Below are 14,091 nucleotides of genomic sequence, written 5' to 3'. Positions count from 1 at the left end.
GTGCAGACCCAGGAGGAATCTCAGCCACGACCGAGCACCAGTGGAGGACGTGGTGTGGTGGTGGGTGAAAACCCTATCCTCCTGCAGACCATACTGTCCACGGGTGTCTCTGGATGCACCTTCCCAGACATCTATGATTCAGTTGCTGAATCGGACAGTGGGACTTATGTGTTGTCGAAGGTGAGTGTTTCTGGCAGGGATGCTGTTCTGTCCAACCCACCTGCACCGGGGGTAGGCCCCTCTATGGGGATGTCAGTGTTGGTAACTCCGCCTTTGGCAGTTACGGATACAGGGTCACACTCCAAAACATCTGATCCTGTTCCTGGGCCAGCAGATCAGAGGGGGAATGCAGTCCTGCAGCCTCAGGCAGTGCCAGCACAGCAAGGTGCAGATCGCCTTGCCCCAAACAGGTGTGGTGCTGGCCGATGCGGTGGCCGTATGCCACCAGGCAATACTGTATGGGAAAACGCCATTTACAGTATTGCAGCACAACAGGGAGCATCGGTTGAAATGATGGCTCAGGCAATGGAGAGGGTGGCCACTTCCATTCTCCCCCCTGAAAGGCATATGGAGCAACAACAGCAGGCAACAGACTCAATTTGCCAATCACACAGGGAAGACATATTGGCATCCAACAGGGACCGACGGGTGCCACTGGAGACTCTGCGCGAAGCCATATCTGTAGAGTCACAGGGCCACAGGGAAGCCCTGAGGTTACAACTCCATTTCCTCAGGGAGACTCTGGGTGAACTTGAGGCTTCCCGAAATTTTAGGTCAGAACAGCAGCTGGAGCAGCTCACACGTTCGCTCTCAGCTGAGCTGCAGGCAACTCTTGAGGAGATCCGGGCATCACGCGAGGCCATGCGTGCAGAAATGCAGGCAACACGTGAAGTGCTGCATGGGGATCTCCGTGCTATCATCCTCCAGAACCAGACCTTCCACACTCGCATGCTCGCTGCCATGGAGGACCATACCAGGGCTTTGCGTGGGCTGCCTCCCGTAGCACCGCCACCTCCTGATGTAGCAGCAGATGGTGAAGAGAGCGACAGCAGTCCTCCCACATTGGCGTAGCCGTGCAGGCCATGAGCCCATGGAGGTATTTTTTTTTTCCGCAACTTCCTTTGTTTTTTTTTTACAGCGTGTTGCCTTGTGTGGCTCCCGTGGGCATCCACTGTGTATTCCAGCTGGGCACATGCATGATTGTCCTGTCTTTGGGTTAGGTTTCCTGACACACACACCTTTTCTGCTTCCCCTTTCCATGGGCTTGCAAATGGTGAGACCAAGTGACAGTGACTTACACAGTGACATTGAGCTCCCATGAGCTGTGTGGGCAGTCTGTAGTCAAAACTGTGTGGACATCCATAGTGGGGATTTTTGCTGTATTGAACACTGCATGGTGTATTGATATGTGCTTGTGCATCCATGTCTTCCTCCTTATTCACAGGTACCTTCTTCATGTCTTCACAAGGCCGTCTCCTTTGCAGATGCAGATCACACTGACACATTTGCCTGACAGCAAGACTCTGCAGTTGGAAGGGGTCGATGTGCTGGCTTATTCAGGTTGTAAGACTTGAACTACTTTGATTTTGTACTGTCATATTATGCCACTGTTTCATCCTGTGTTGCTGTATTATGTTGCTGGTAAGTATTTGTTCATGTGTGCTATTTGTTATTGATTACTGGGAGCATATTGTCTGTGGCCTGTTTCCATGTGTCTGTGGCCTGTAGTCTATTGTCTGTGGCCTGTTGTCTATTGTCTGTGGCCTGTTTCCATGACTAAATTGCACATTTCACTGTGCATGCACACTTTATCTAAATTGATTCGCCATGCTGCGCTCTGCACATTTCGACTGGTGTATTTATTTTGATTTTTGCCATATTGAGGCCTAATGCCTTAGACCTCCTAAAATGGCTGTGTGCTGGGCTAAGTTTTTGAATTGCTGTTGTTTGCATCTTATGGTGCCAGCTTCCGCCACCCTCTTCCATTGGTTGCCATTGGCCCCTTTAGCCAATGGCTGCAACCGGGAGGCGGGAGTTGGCTGCACCATCAAAGGCCCACTGCAAAGTCCCTGTCTACCCCTGTCCACCACGGTACGCCGGATCGCCGCCCCCGTTAGTGTCTGTGCCCCCCATGCCTCCCTGTGAGTGTCTGTGCCCACCCATGCCCCCCTGTGAGTGTCCATATCCCCCATGCCCCCCTGTGAGTGTCCATGCACCCCCATGCCCCCCTGTGAGTGTCTGTGCCCCCCATGCCCCTCTGTGAGTGTCCATGCCCCCCTGCCCCCCTGTGAGTATCTGTGACCCACCTGCCCCCCCGTGAGTGTCTGTGCCCACCCATGCCCCCCTGTGAGTGTCCATGCCCCCATGACCCCCTGTGAATGTCCATGCCCCATGTCCCCCTGTGAGTGTCCATGCCCCCCATGCCCCCCTGTGAGTGTCCGTGCCCACCCATGCCCCCTTGTGAGTGTCTTTCCCCCCATGCCCCCCGTGAGTGTCCATGCCCCCCTATGAGTGTCTGTGCCCCCCATGCCCCCCCTTTGCATGTCCATGCCCCCCTCATGAGTGTCTGTTGTTGCCCCCCTGCCGCCTTGCCCCCCCGTTAGGTCCTTGTACCCCCCTGCACCCATGATTCTACCTTCTGCCCCTTCCCCCCTCCACTAATCCCCTCTTCTTTTTGCCACCTTCCTACTCCTCACCCCACTCTCTTTCTCCCTCCTCTCATTCTTCCCCTACTTAGCACTTACTCTTATCATGTGTTGCTTCGACTTTTGATAGCAGCTTGTCTGTCTCTCCTCCTCCCCTCCTTGTAGTCTCCTTCCTCCCCCCACCCCTGCTCTATTAATTTGTTTGTTGATAAATTTGCACTGTAGCGTGTCTTGTTCATCTCCTTCGCCTCTCTTAACCCCCGTCCCCTCCTCCCACCCCTCCTCCTGTTTACCTCTTGCACTACATCAATTGTCCCCAGGCATAGTAATGTTACTGCTTGTTTTGTTCTCCTTCTTTTCCCTTCCCTCTTTGCCTTATTTGTTTTATGCACTTACACTATCTGAAATGTCGTCAGGCCTATTAAGATAGTTATTTTTCACATTCTGTATTGTTTCAAGGACTTTAATTAAATGTAACTGTATTTTCCTATGTTCCCTCCCTCCTTGAAGCGCTTTGAAATACATTGTGTATAGGTGCTATATAAATAAACAATCAATCAATCAATTTGGGACAGTGCACTTTGTGACACTTGTGTCATGTGTTGTGCATTCATTTGGTTGATTTCACATTGCATGACATGCCATGGTGTGTTGGGTAGCAGAGATGGGGAGGGGTTTGGTGTCATGGCACTATTTTCATGTTGTATTTTGCAAGGGGGTAGTCATTCATGCAGCATAAATGTGTGTCTTTTTGTGACACAGCATTGGTTGTCTTTCAGTAGGTAGGAATGCACACAATTTAACACTGCCAGGTGACCAATCTCAGGCTGGTATGGTTGTGACAGCTTACTGTCCCTTATGTCATCATCATTGATTGTCAGCTGGTATGTGCCAGGGCTGTGTGCACTCCACAGGGGTATGATTTTAGGTGAAGTAATTAGCCACCAGCTGCGTACGGGCTGCCTCACCACGTGCCCTTTCCCCTCCCATGCGCAGCAGGCGCGCATGTGGTTGGGGATGTGGGGGCACCACCATGTCCACCGGCAGGCCCCGGCGGGTTGCAACATTGTGCAGGACACATGCTGCCACTATGATCCTGCACACTACTGGGGGCGCGTATAGCAGCTGCCCACCAGAGCGGTCAAGGGAGTGAAAGCGTGACTTGAGCACTCCGAATGTGCGCTCCACTATGCCCCGGGTTGCAATATGGGCTGTGTGTATCTTACCTTGGGTGGTGTGGTGGGGTTCCGAATTGGCGTCATCATGAGGGTGCTCAGAGGGTAGGCACTGTCCCCTGCGGAGGTGATGATGAGTATCATTAGTGGGGTTGTGACATTACTCAGTATCTGACATGCATGCATGTGCAAGGCATTTATACTCACCAAGCAGCCATGTATCGCCATGTTGCCCGGCTTTTATGTCCCGGTTTAGGGGTGACATTCTGAAAATGAAACTGTCATGGGTGGACCGTGGATAGTTGCCATATACCGAGGTGATGATTTCACATACTACCTGCACGTTGATGGAATGCCAGTGCTTGCGGTTTCGATAGATGTGCTCAGTTGCCCTGGGAGGACGTAAAGCCACATGGGTGCAATCAATAGCACCTAGCACTTTGGGGAAGTGTGCCACCCCGTAAAAGTCCTGGACGGCAGCCTGCCTTTCTGCAGGTGTTCTGGGCATATATATGTGCCTGCGGACTGCAGAGCATGCAGTCATGATGGCCAACACCTGGTGTAGGCAGCGTGCCTGCGTGGCCTGTGTCACCCCCCCACTATGGCACTTGTCTGCTGAAATGAACCAGTGGCCAAGAAGTGTAGTACATTGAGCACTTTTTCCAAGGGGCTCAGTGCTTGGGAGCACAGGGTGGGTGATGTGAGGTCATCCTCCCACTCACTCAACCAGGTCGAGTATTATGTGTGGTGGGAACCTGTACCTCCCATACACCTGGTCATCAGGCATCCCAAAAAGGCTGGTCCTGGGTGTAAAAATTCTGGGCCTGGCTATCCTCCTCCTCCTGTGGTGTCCCACGACCACTGCTTCGAGGAATGGTATATTCATCGTAGTGTCTGAGCTTGTTTGTTGTTTGCGCGCTTTTATGCTGCGCGGGGCCATGTACGCCTGCTTCCTACTGGCGAACGTGTTTCCGGATTAGCGCGTCTTTTTTGGCGCACGCGTTTCCCCTGTTCGATTCCATGAATATGTATTGTAGGCACGCGTGTGGGCGTTACGCGCATTTACCTCCTGTACTTCCCCCGTAATGCCCACATTTTCACGTGTTGTTCCCCATTCCGCGTGTTACGTCCCGTGTTTCGCCCACTTTTGTTGTGTGCGCCGCGCTATATGTGCTTTCGCTGTGCGCGTAGCGCACACCGTTTGATGACGTGTGCGCCTGCGTGCGCCACAAATGATTTTAGCGCACAACCCAGGATTTACACGCGCACTGACTTCCATGAATTGATGTGCGCGGCTTTTGCACGCTTGCACTGCGATTTTCGTGCACATTAATCCCATGAATCGGCCTGTGAATGTCAACATTGCAAAAATGTTAAGGCTGTTCATTTTTTACCCATTAGTTTACAGTCCGACCACCAACAATAGCTTGTTTCCACTATAAAACCATAACCCAAGCCCCAGATTACAAAACAAAACGCAAGTCTGGATAAGAACATGTAGACTGGAATGCAGTGGTTCGAGTTAACTCTTGCAGTATTTGTACTCAATAAACCTATGACATACAAATACACAAACACGCCGGCCACCATCCCCTGCAGGGGCAACTATAAAGTGTTACTCACATTGTTGCTACAATTTGCAACCAAGAGCTCCATCCATGACTTTAATCATGTGAGCAGAGATCAGCAGAGATTTGAGTCAGATCACAGTCTGTAATTTTCCTTAATCAAGGCATCAATCGTCTTACACCAAATAGGTACTGCACAGGAATATTGGTGTTCACAAGCATTCTAAGATTCTTTTTAGATTTTTGAGTCAATCATATGTTTTAAGTAGTGAGTCTAACTTCATACTATAAATAGAGCAGACTGAAATGTAAAGGCATCCCACTTTAAATAATATTCAGTGAAAAAACTTTGTTAAGGGGACGTTAGGGTTACAAGTAAAACCCAAAATTCACCAGTTATGGTAAGCTAAGCAACCAAAACTCGCACCACCACCGTGCACTGCTAAGATTAAAACCCATGACATCAAAGATGCGTTAGGCTAATTTGCCTTAACTACTAAGTCTTTCAGCAGCTTTGCTGGATTTCTAGGATTTATTTTTTCACCTGGTAAGAGTGTGAGCCTTTTTTCCCACTCTTACATGTGTTTTGCTGTGTGTGTTTCACATTTTCTTGTGTTCATAGACTGTGGAGCCTCACCTACTCCATAGGCAACATCTTTGTACTGTGTGTTACACAGCACCGTCAGTGCAGTGACACATGGTTGTCTTTTTAGACTTCCCAAACTCAGACTCCATTTTCTGGGACTGACTGTCTCCCAGAGCATGTAAAGTTGCCATTTACTTTATTAGTCTCTTTTAAAACTCACAGACCCAGTACAAACTATCTTACATAGAGTTCTGGAAAGGGTTAATACTTACCCCTTTGTGTCTGTTTCTCTTGGAACATTGTTTTGTTCCCTTTTCATTAAGCCTTGGCTGGTGGCAGTGGTAACTACGTTATTTTTCCTACCACGGTTATCTTAAATAGCACTGGTATTGTTTTAGGCTATCTTGGTAGCCTAAAACTTAAACCCGCTGGACCATATACATTTTTATATGGTTCCAGCTGGGTTTATTCGCCATTTCTTTTTGTAAAAGTCTTTCTCATGGTTTGGTTAGTTTGTTTGCCGTCCTTTCGCTGGCTTCTGCACAGAACCCCTCCTTAGGTGCCTGTATGCCTGAGGGGGACAGGATGTGAGGGAAGGGTTTAGGACTCCCTGCACAGGGTCTCCTTGGAGACCCATGTTGCACTCTGATATGATTGGCTGTGGTGACTGTCCGGCTGGGACAGCCACACTGCTGTGTGATTGACAGCCAGGCTGTGTGAATGGGGGAAAACTGCATAAAAAGCAGGTCTGTGGGTCTTGAAAGGCAGAGTCGCCACTGGATTGAGAGAGCTGGTGATAAGCTGACAGAAGAGGACTTCTACCACAACTGAACCTCCCGGGGAGAAGCCATGCTGCAGGTCGAATCTTCAAACTTCGACTATAGGGAAGATCTGCAAGGAATCTTCTCCCCTTGAGCTGGTGGGAACAACCAGTTCACCAAACTGCTCACCAGGCCTCCCTTCTCTGGTCGAATTTGCTGTACAGAGCTACAGTGAACCGGATAGCCAGGAGGAACGGACCCTGCTTGCGTTTTAAGGAGCGCACCTTTTATTTATCGCTTTGCTCTGCTGCTGGTTTCTTCCCTGGGCAGTGCAGGACCCTCCAGTCTTCCTCCTTCTTGTCAGTCCGACAGTCGCTGCAGGAACCGTGAGCCTGCAGGACCTGCCAGGAACGCCTGCCTCAGCTACAGCATTCTTCTGCTTTAAAGAACAACTCGGTTGTTCATTTCGTCCAACCGCAGTGAAAGTGTGCGAAATCTTTCCCCAATCCGAGGGCTTGTCCTTCTCTCTTCTTTAAAGTAACTTTTTGTCTGACCAACTTCATTCTGAACTCTTGGCAAAGTCTTAACCGCGAACTACTCTGAACTGTGTGATCCTCTGCAAAGACTTTGGTCCATTGACTTTAGGCCAGGCCACTTTAATTTGATTTCATCATTGTAGTTCTTTTTCTAGATTGCCCTGCTTTCTCACTTGTTGGTGCTGCTCAAATTCTGTCTAACTTTCTCTTTCCATCCCTTTTAAATTGCCGGAGTGCCATTTTTGCTCACACTTCATTTTGAGCCTAACTTGTCCAGAATCTATTGGGTGTGGTGTAGTGTATTGGTAACGTGGTTTTTCTACTGCTTGATAATAGTGAAATATTTAATAACTGATGTGTAAATAATGTATATTCTTTTACTCAGAAACCTTGAGTCAGTGTTTGTTTGAATCATAGTAATTGCTGTCCTTTGTGTAACTATTGATTCTGCTCACTTTACCCTTGAGATAAGTCTGGCTGCTCAGCCATGCTACCGCCTTACTGTGTAGTAGAGGCTTGTACCAAAGGTGAATCTGCCCTGTCACATGTAGTCTTAATTGTATGTGGTGTTCCCAAAGGGTACTGCATATAATTCTGCCTAACAAGATTCCATCACAAATATGATTGATGACATCACTGATGACATCACATGTGCATTTAATTTTTATAGGAAGTCCCTACAAGGGGTTGTGAATGTAATGTTGGCAAACAAGTGTCAGGGGCCATCTGGAGAAGTGTGATGAACTACATACTTGATTATGCAATGTGTTGCTCCAAAGAACATTCGAAGGCAGTGTTGTTTCTAGAACAGGAGCATACTCATAAAGAAACATAGGCATTGGCTGCAGCATACACCATAGAGATGTAATATTTCAAATTTTCCACATGTTGGATAGTAAAACAGTGAATGCTTCTGTATCACACTTTTGCATACTGTGAAACATATACTAAGTAGGTAATAATGCATCATTTACTACATACTTGTACTAGTACACACAAAACATTAAGAGACCACCATGGGGTTCATTACGACCCATGCAGTAGCGCCATGGTTGACGCCGGAATCCGCCATGGTGAATGCCGGAACTATCGCCCCCATCACAAGGTTGGAGGTGCTGTAATTCCCCACTCACCATTGGCTCTTCCCCATTCCCATTTTTGCCCCATAGGGCTCAATGGGAATGGGGAAGGTGGTAATTACGGTACCACAAATTGCGGTACCGTAATTGCCTCCAAGGTCCCTTTGCGGGCCGGTTCCTTAACGGCTGGTAGCACCAGCTGTTAAGTTAGGGACTCGCAAAGGGACCTCGTAATTAGGCGGCAAGGGGTTAACGGTGCCGCCACATTTTACAGCGCCATTAACCCCTTACCGCCTGGGTCGTAATGAGGCCCATATACAAATATGGGGCTTATACAGGGAGAGCAAAGTAAGAAAACAACAGGCAGTATCATTAGCCACTGTGTATAACCAACATGATTATCTTTACACATAGAAATGATTGCTGTGTTTCAGGCCTGCTTCTTCCCCTATGTATGTGCATCATAAGATGTGATTGAATTCTAAGGAAAGTACTGTAAGAACATGTGTATACAATGTAATACCTTTTGAATTTTAAATTTTTGAGTGTCAGTGAATAAACTCACCTGGCCTAGATATGCCAGTGAACAAAAAAAGAAGGGGCTAGACATGTGATGTCATCAGTGATGTCATCAATCATGTTTGTGATGTAATCTTTGATGTCATGGGTGTTATTCTTAGCTGTGCACAGTGGTGGCGTGAGTTATCGCTGCTTAGCTTACCATAACTGGAGAATTTCAGGGGGCTTTTGGTTTTACTTCGAACCATAACGTCCCTTTAAGAACGTTTTTTCACTGAATTTGATAGGTTTTTAGTAGCGCAACTTAACCATAACGTCCCTTTAACAAAGTTTTTTCATTGAATTTCATAGATTTTTTTTAGTGCAACTTAACCATAACGTCTACAAACATCTGACTTCATTGCGGACCTTCCGTACAGTGCCAAACGCCAGATGCTGGCGCTCAGCATGATGAAGTGTCCGAGAACCCATCTGCACTTCACAATAAGATCCGTGTTTTGTGGACAGTTCGGAACTGCATTTTCTACTGATCTAGGAACTTTCAACTTCAAAATGTCCCTTGCACAGCTCCAACACCTATTCCTACTCATCCATTAACAATCTAGAACACAGTACATACTTTTAGCAAAACTGCTATTTAACTTAAAATGGAATGAGCTACTGCCATCCCTCTTCCCCAAGATACACCACCACTGCTGTAATCAACGAGCATGAGAAACTCTACCCCCTACCTTAAAAATAACACACACACATTTTCCCCTGTCCACCTGCCCCTCCATATTAGTGTTTGGTGCCTCTTCGCTCATTTCCCTCCCCATCTTTCGTTCTAAGCTCTACTGCCAAAAAAAAAAATGCATCCAAAAACAATTAAAGAAATGTTCCTTTAGGAACCACCTTTCACAGTTAGAAAATAGAACTAAAACTATATTTCTTAGTAAATTACATAGACTCAATAAGATTTTCCAACATTTCCATTTGCATTTTGTGTTATGCTAATGGCGATATTGTAGCATTTACCCCCTTTCCAGGGATGGAACAGTGGATACCAACCTGGCAGCCCAAGTTATCAGCCCAAGCAAAGCGAGGGTGGGTAACAAAGTCTCCGGACCATTATCCTCCCATTCCAGCCCCTGTAATGGGGGATGAAGTACTGCTGAGTACCGGTGTAGGAAGAAAAATCTTTTTCCAAGATGGCCACCATGGAAAAGGAAGGCAGGGTTCCATACAGGGCCCCTCTTTGCTTTCCATGGCAGCCTGCAGAAGAGAAACCTATGAACATGTTACCACAAGCACATTTTTCTTCCCTATCAAACCTATCCCAATTTCGAATAACTTTACCACAAAGCCAGTCCCAGGTGGACATGCCCACTTTAACCCCATGTGTTGTCCCTCGTGGTCATGGCCAGTAGCCTTATTGTCCGTATCATGACCTTATTTCATGACCCAGACAATCTGGCCACTGCCCATGGCCACAGGCTACACCTCAGTCACCAAAGGTAAATCACTATTTTTTGTACCTACATTATGACACTTGTCAAAAAACAAAATTCATTTAGACTTTATGAAAACATGTATATGTAGATCTATAATCTTTTTGCAAACCTTTGTGTAGATTTGTCAAATGGCACCACATGTATAAGCCTTTACAATATTTTGGGACCCCCCTCTAATTTTGCCCCTATTGACAAAATCCCACCAAACTTCGCAAAAACATTTATATCTAGATCTATTATCAGTTTGCCAAAATAAGTGTAGATTCGTCAAATTGCACCTCATTTATAAACCTTTACATTATATTTGAACCCCCTCTAATTTTGCTCCCCTTGACAAAATCCCACCAAACTTCGCAAAAACATTAATATCTAGTTCTATTATCAGTTTGCCGAACTAAGTGTACATTCATCAAATAGCACCTCATTTATAAGCCTTTACATTTTTTGAGACCCCCCTCTAATTTTGCCCCCTCTTGACAGAATCCCACCAAACTTTGCAAACGCATTTGGAATCAGGACGGGAATATACTTTCAAAATGTCATGCAGTTTCATTGAGTGGTGCCAAAGGTATATGCCATCCAAAAACTGACCCCAAACATCTGAAGTGTCCACAAACTTCTCAGGACTGTTCGCAGACTTTCGTGGCAAAAACCACCCATTTTCTTTGCTTCTTGCAGCCATATTCCATCCCATCCTCATCACCCCTCACCTCCCCAGAGATTATTTGATAAGTTTGACAAGTGCAATGTTGTGTTTTTTCATCTGTTTTTACCGCGATGTGCGCGGACACCGGCCAATGTCCGCAAATTCAAGATGGCGGGCGTTTCCAAAAATCTGACGCAGCTCATGCTTCATACCAACCAATCAGTGAGCACATTGTGTGTCTGCAGACATGACGCAAGTCTATTAGCCAATCAGTGTCCTGTCCACAGAGCGAACAGGGAAGTGAATCCGCGTAGCGGACACAGATATCACACATTTTTTTGCCTTATGTTTTGTTTGTTTAAAAAAAACAAATGGACGGATTTACACCAAATTAACAAAAGCACGCTTTCAGCACCAAGCCGCCCCTCCTGCCGCAAATTTGGTGAAAATCCGTCCAGCGGTTTGGGCTGTAGGCCTGAGCAAAGTTTTTTCCCATTGTGTCTATGGGAAAAAAATACATTTTGGGACCCCCACTATAACTTTGCTCCCCCTTGACTAAACCTCACCAAACTTTGCAAAGATATTCAGTGTGGGCCATATAACTTATTTGCAAAGTTTGGTGTAGATTCGTCCAGGGGGAGTAAGTTATAAGCCACCCAAAAAGTGTTCTTCCTATGGGTTTAGCAACTTGACCATAACTACATGGTCGATACCGCAGGCCATGTAATACAATACAACAGCCACCCACATCACCCCGGGCTTCTATATTACAACACTGCTTGTGCTTATGCCTAATTAGCTTCTTCTGTGGCTGCTCTTTCCCACTGGTGAGGTAGTATACAGCGGACCACAAGATGAAAATATCCACAATGAGTCGTTGCTGAAATTCCATAATGGAACACCCATCAACAAAATGCTCCCTCATCTTGGTGTTCACCTGTTCCTTTTAGGCATTGCTGGTGTGGATGGTACTGCAGTTGAAGTAGTTTATGAAAGGCAAAGCAAAACACATATTTGAATGGTTGCCTTCATAATGGGATCCTTTAAATGGGGTAGGGCAGGAGTAGGAGGGGTTTACAAGGCACCTGAATGCCTGGATAATTACATTTTTTCATAGAGTACTATCTTAATTGCAGCCATCAAGACTTAGGGCCTCATTACAAGTATGGCGGTAAGTGGTAAAATTGGCAGTAAGTCTGTTACCTCCAACTTTACCTTTACGCCGAATCACAGCCTACAGAATAATTTGGGGAAATTCCACCATCGGAATTACCTTTGGCAGCAATTCCTACAGGAATTAGTGGAATTAGCATCGGTGCTTATTCCCTCAGTGAAATTACCGCCAAAAAACAAAAACCCATTTCCACCTCATTATCTATCCAAAATCTACTGAATTACCACCATAAATCAGTGTTAATACTGCCAAAACACAACACAGTTACCTCCACCAAAAAAGTGGAGGTAAATGCATACATTTGCTAGAAATCAAGGCACAGGTGCTACAGAACCACTCAGAAGGAGCATAAAAGGGCCACACCTTCCCTAAACACACATCCAAGCAACATGCAGCCACAAGCAGACATTGATTATAGGCTCTACAACCTCCTACTATACATCCAGCTACAGCAGCATGCAGAACTACATCATGGAAGTAGACAGGCATCACAAAGGCACAGGAGAAATGTGCTGTGGAGGCCACCCATACCACATGCCTGCCCATCCCCATGGACACCAACATACAGCCAATTAGTGACCCTTTATTGATTTGACAGTCCACTATCACAGAACTGCTCACGCTAATCCAGACTGAACTATAGAGTGCCAATGCCATCAGAACTGCCACCCCCATGCCCATTGCTGAAGTTTGTGTCCGTCTCATACTTCTGTGGCATGGGCGGATTTCAGCACACATTTGGGACACTGCATGGAATGTGACTGCCCACTTTCTCCAAGGTGCTGGACCAAGTCCTGGGTGCACTCATGAGGCATGCCCATCTGCACATCTCCAGGCCCAGGTGTATGCAGCAAAGGCACGTTTCTACACCATTGCCCATTTCCCCAATACCATAATAGCATTGGATTGCACACATGTGGCATTGGTTCCCCGCAGGCAATGGAACAGGCATACCGGAACAGGGATGTGCAACTGACATATGATGTGCACCTCACAATCAGCCACTGTTGTGCCCGATTCCTGGAGCCAGACATGTTTCCATGATACTGGTGAACAACACCCTACCAGCATACATGGAGAGACCCAGAGGGCAGCTGACCTGGCTTGTGGTTAAGTAGTAGGCAGACGTGATGACCAAAATCACAGACACACTCAGCGGGTACATAAGTAGTACCAATGTGAAACAACCACAAGTCCCATGAAGCAACCACAGAAATGCACAGAACAGGCCTAAAAACCTGACTGACCGACCCCCACAATTCATGTTACCATGCAAGGCAGCACAACACAATTAGGACACCCGTCAAACCCATGAAAGCATTGTCTTTGTTCCCACATGGAGTACTGCCACACCCTAAGTGGCAAGTGCATTGCTGATGACATTGCATTGGCAAATACTTGATGACTGCTGACTCCCACAATGTGTATGACTGCAAGTGTGTACCATGTAGGCCAAGTCCCATCAACCTCCCATCGACCATAAACATGTACCCTGACCCACACACGCAGTCCATTCATGTTTTACAGGTGACACTGTCTATCCGAATTTACCATGGCTGATGACACCTGTGAGGAACCCTACCACACCTACAATGAGGCGCAGAGGTGGGCCAGGTCATGCATTGAGTGCACATTTGGATTGCTGAAATCATGATTCAGGTGCCTTCACCACACAGGCGGTGCCATCAAGTTCAGCCCCAAGAAAGTAGGCACAATTGTAGTCATAAGCGCAATGATGCAAAACTTGTGCACATGAAGGAACATAGAAATGCCGCCTGATGAGGACCATTAACCCCCTAACACAGATGAGGAAGATGTAATTGGTGTAAACAGGGCACCACAGGACATATTTTGGGGTGTGAGGAAAGGATGAGTGGGACCTCATGGGCAATTTCTTCTGACTTGGGTC

This window comes from Ambystoma mexicanum, chromosome 5q (genome assembly GCF_040938575.1).
Source record: "Ambystoma mexicanum isolate Mex_15411 chromosome 5q, UKY_AmexF1_1, whole genome shotgun sequence".
Classification (NCBI taxonomy): domain Eukaryota; kingdom Metazoa; phylum Chordata; class Amphibia; order Caudata; family Ambystomatidae; genus Ambystoma; species Ambystoma mexicanum.
This window is presented reverse-complemented; position numbering follows the sequence as displayed.